Genomic DNA, 5000 nt, shown 5'->3' with positions numbered 1-5000 from the left:
GGCAGAGTGGCTTGCTGCCACGATCCACTGAGATCCACTTCACGTCGCACCTGATTTCCGGTCCCTCCTCCAACTCTTTCATTTCGGAAAAGGTTTTCAAACCCCATCGTGCAAGCTACGATGCCTCCCTAAAATCTCTAAGTCCCTTTGGATAAAGCACCAAGTCGTTGCAGTACACAGTGTTCTAACGGAATGCACGAGCAACTTGAACGCGAACTGCGGTGTCCATGCACATGCATGTTTGAGAATTTATCAAGTCATCGACATACGAACCCGCCAGCGGAGAGAACATATGAACTCAACGTAGGTCTTTGCCGTAGACTTGAATGACAATTCATAATCCGTGCATTCATAAGTACCGTCCCCGGATGGACGTCTAAGTTCGCAAAGAATCTGGATGCACTAGTGCAAATCCGGGACGCTGTGGTAACCAGAGAGGTATGCTCGCAACATGGGAATCACAGTTTTGGCACTTGCAAGTTGTGAATAACTTTGCCTGAAAGAAACATGGCGGAAAGACGGAATATCATACTAACATGACACGAGAAGTAACACTGATGTACTTCAAATAAAAACAACTCGTATTAATCTCCATGGCGCCGAGGCGCTCGTGGATACAAGAAAAACGCCAAACGCTGCACGAACTATAATCGGGTGACGCGGCAAGGCCGAGAGATACGGTGAAAACCATGGCGCGCCAGTGCCAAAACGATTGCACCGGCTGAAAACGGTTAAGTCGGGCTTATCGCCGAAAAACGCCTAATCTACACGCGTGAACTATAGTCGGGTGGCGCGCGCTGGCGGTCGAGATACTTGAAAACCATGGCGCGCCACACCAAAACGATGGTACCGTCCGAAGACGCTAAGTCGTGGGCTTACTGCCGGAAATCGCCTAACGACACGGGTGAACTATGGTCGGGTGGGCGCGCTGGCGGTCGGTGATACGCAGAAAACCATGGCGCGCGCTAACCAAAACGACGGTACCGGCTGAAAACGGCAGTCGGGCCGACGCCGGAACGCCCAACGACATCGCGAGCGCATAGCCGGGTGGGCGCTAAGGCTTGTCGGGATACGGTGAAAACTATGGCGCCGCAGCCAATACGACGGAATCGGCTAAAAACGGCGAAAGTCGGGCCGACGCCGTGGAAAACGCCCAACGACGCTGAAGGAGCAATGGGATGGGCGCGTACGGTCCGGTTATGGTGAAAACTATTACGCCGCAGCCTAATACGACGGAATCGGGCAAAAATCATAAGTCGTGGGCGACGCCGGAAATCGTCTAACGACACGGTGAACTATAGTCGGGTGGCGCGCTACGCGTCGAGATACTGGTGAAAAACCATGGCGCCGCCAACCAAAACGACGGTATCGGGCGGAAAATCCGCTAAGTCGGTCCGACCGACGGAAAACGCTCCAACGACGCCGAAAGCGTACATACCGGTGGGCGCTGCTGCTGGTCGGGTAACGGTGAAAACTATGAAGCGCCGCAGCAACAATGCATTTATCCGCTAAAAACGGCAAGTCGGACCGACCGCTGAAAACGCCCAACGACGCTGAGCGCAATGGTGGGCGCGCGCGCTGGTCGGGTAACGGTGAAAACCATGGCGCGCAGCCAATACGACGGAATCGCTAAAAACGGGCTGTCCGATCGCTGGAAAACGCCCAACGACGCCGAAATAATAGCTGGTGGGCGCTGCTACTGGTCGGTAACGGTGAAAACTATGGCGCCGCAGCAAACACGACGGAATCGCTAAACGCCAAGTCGGGCTGACGCCGGAAAACGCCCAACGACGCCGTGAAGCGCATGGGCCGGGTGGGCGCATGGTCGGGTAACGGCAAAACTATGGCGCCGCAGCCAATACGATTGAATCGCTAAAAACGCCAAGCGTCGGTCCGACGTTTAAAACGCCCAACCACGCCGAAGCGTGATAGCCGGTGGGCGCGCGCTGGTCGGGTAATCGTGAAAACCACGCGCCGGCAGCCAATACGACGAATTCGCTAAAAACGCTGAAGTCGGGTTTATCGCCGGAAAACGCCCAACGACGCCGAAAGCGATACAGCTGGGTGGGCGCATTGTCGGGCAACGGTGAAAACCATGGCGCCGCAGCCAATACGACGGAATCGCTAAAAACGGCTACCGGGCCGACGTCGGAAAACGTCCAACGACGCCAGCGTACATAGTCGGGTGGGCTCCGCTGGTCGGGTAACGGTGAAAACCATGGCGCCGCAGCCAATACGACGGAATCGCTAAAAACGCCAAGTCGTGGTCCGACGCCGGAAAACGCCCAACGACGCCGAAGACAGTCGGGTGGGCGCCGCTGGTCGGGTAACGGTGAAACTACGGCGCTGCAGCCAATACGACGGAATCGCTAAAACGCCAAGTCGGGCCGACGGCCGGAAAACGCCCAACGACGCCCAGCGATAGTCCGGGTGGGGCGCGCTGGTCGGGTAACGGTGAAAACCATGGCGCGCAGCCAATACGACGGAATCGGCTAAAAACGCCAAGTCGGGCCGACCGCCGGAAAACGCCCAACGACGCTCAGCGCACAGTCGGGTTGGCGCCGCTGGTCGGGTAACGGTGAAAACCATATGCCGGCAGCCAATACGACGGGACCGGCGGCAAACGTTGTCGGGCTCGGATGCCTGAAAACTGTCTAATCACGCCGAGCGTATAGTCCGGGTGGGCGCATACCGGTAACGGTGAAAACCATGGCGCCGCAGCCAATACGACGGAATCGGCCAAAACGGCCAAGTCGGTCCGACGCCGGGAAAACGTCCAACGACGCCGAGCGTACGCCGGTGGGCGCGCTGGTCGGGTAACGGTGAAAACCATTACAGCCAATACGACTGGACCGAAGCTAAAACGTGCTGGAAAGCCGGGTCGACGCCGGAAAACGTCCAACGCCGCCCAGCGCGTACGCCGGGTGGGCGCGCGCTGGTCTGCAACGGTGAAACCACAGCGCGGCAGCCAATACGACGGAATCGCCTAAAACGGCCAAGGCCGGGCCGATCGCCGGAAAACGCTCCAACGAACACGCCGAAGGCATTAGTCGGGTGGGCTACGCTGGTCGCACCGTGAAAAACCACATGCCGCAGCCAATACGACGGAATCGCTAAGCCTGGCAGAAAATCTCGCTGCGGCAGAGAAATGGCTACTTTTCTCTGCCGCGGCAACAGTGTAGGGCTCCTTCGTCAGCTCACGGGCAAACTAGGCGGGGCTGAGTTCCCCAGGTATATTGTAGGGGCTGGTATCCTTCCCCGTCAAGTTGTGGGTTCGCCCCACAATCCTTCTACGCCCGTCACGCAGCAACCACGCTGTCGTATGCGTGTCACGCCGCTGACGCCACGCTGTCGCTGCGACAGCCACGTGCGTTTAATGCCTATCGCGCCACGCGACGCGTCCCAATTTGAGAACAACCGTGAACAGGAAAGCTGCCTCTACCTCTCCACGCTTAGTGGCAGGATATGTAACATTCTCGCGCCGATCCTCACGAACCTGGATGCCGTTGCCTTAAGAGAACGTCGCCGTGCAACGTTACCACTGCGGTGACACTCGCGCGCTGTGGGACACTCAGTGACGCCACACAGCAATCCCACCCGTGGTGGGAGGCTCGGGAGGCTTGACCGATGTCGGCTACGCGAGCGCATGTCCCGAACAGAGAAAGCGCACGTTCCCCGCCTATTGGCGGGGAACAAGAAGCGCCGTTGCCTTCAGAGAACGTCCCGTTTAACGTTGCCGCGCCACCGCGGTGGACATGAGTGCGCCTCCGAACTTGAGAACAACCGTGGAACAGGTGTTGCCTCTACCTCTCCACAGCTAGTGGTAGGATATGTAACATTCTTGCGCCGATCCTCAATGAACGGATGCCGCTGTCTTAAGAGAACGTGTCGCCGTGCAACGTTATCAAGGCTGCGGTGACACCCGCGCGCCGTGGACACTCAGGACGCCACACAGAGCAATCCCAATCGCGCCACGCGTGGTGACCGAGGCTCGTGAGGCTTTGACCATGTCGCGAAAGCATGTCCCGAACAGAAAGCGCACGTTCCCCTGCCTATTGGCGGGGAACAAGCGCCGTTGCTCTCTTAGAGAACGGCCCCGTTTAACGCTGGGCGCGCCGCCGGGCGTGACATGAGTGCGCTCCGAATTTTGAGAACAACCGTGAATGTGTAAGTTGACTCTACCTCTCCACAGTTAGTGGTAGGATACGTAACATTCTGCGCCGATCCTCAATGAACGGATGCCGTTAATTTTTAAGAGAACGCCGCCGTGCAACGTTACCGTTGCTGCGGTGACACTCCGCAAGCGCTGTGGACACACTCAGGACGCCCACATAGAGCAATCCCACCGTGCTTACGCAAGGGTGGGAGGCTCGGAGTGTTTGACCGATGTTGGCTACGCGAGCGCATGAGTAGCTTTGGACCCGCGTTCGCCGGTAGATCCCCCCGTCTTCAGGCGGCGACGACCAAAGGCGCCGTGGTTCCGTCGTTCGTTTGGCTTATATGATGATGTCGCCTTTCAAGTGCTTGCGTGTTGGTACCCGACCCACGGGAAGTGGTGCTTCTAACACGTTTGCCTCGCGGTGGACACCTTTCGGGTGTGCCGCTGCGGCCTAACGGCGCTTGCGGCGTTTCCTCGTGGTTCCCGCACTCCTAGTGCCCTAAGTGCTACCAAGGCAGCCTCGCCTCCCGCTGTTGGTCTCGGGATGTTGCTCACGATAAAGAGTCTTGGCAACCTTTTGCTGTTAGGACCTGACCCTTAAGCTGCTCTCCGACTTGAGAACAACCGTGGAACAGGTGTTGCCTCTACCTCTCCACAGCGAGGTGGTAGGATACGTAACATTCTCGCGCCGATCCTCAATCAAGCAGGATGAGCTTGGCCCGCTCAATCGCAAGAACCGGCTCGGCCGTTGCCCTCGGCCTTGACATTAGCGGAAGGCACAGACAAAGACCGACGCTGGACGTCGCGAGGACGTGCTACCTGGTTGATCCCGCCAGTAGTC

At 57.9% G+C, this 5000-nt stretch overlaps 1 non-coding gene across 1 annotated transcript in view; it reads left to right on the top strand.

The window, feature by feature from the left end:
• Positions 1 to 59, top strand: part of LOC139838755 (28S ribosomal RNA) — a 3382-nt gene extending 3323 nt beyond the window's left edge. The window contains exon 1 of the ribosomal RNA XR_011756599.1: positions 1 to 59. This exon is cut by the window's left edge and continues 3323 nt beyond it. This is a non-coding gene — a ribosomal RNA (28S ribosomal RNA).
• The last annotated feature ends 4941 nt before the right edge of the window (positions 60 to 5000 follow it).

The sequence above is a fragment of the Lolium perenne genome, chromosome 3 (genome assembly GCF_019359855.2).
Source record: "Lolium perenne isolate Kyuss_39 chromosome 3, Kyuss_2.0, whole genome shotgun sequence".
In the NCBI taxonomy this organism is placed as follows: Eukaryota; Viridiplantae; Streptophyta; class Magnoliopsida; order Poales; family Poaceae; genus Lolium; species Lolium perenne.
Note: the sequence above shows the minus strand (reverse complement) of the source record. Positions and strands in the feature narration are given on the sequence as shown.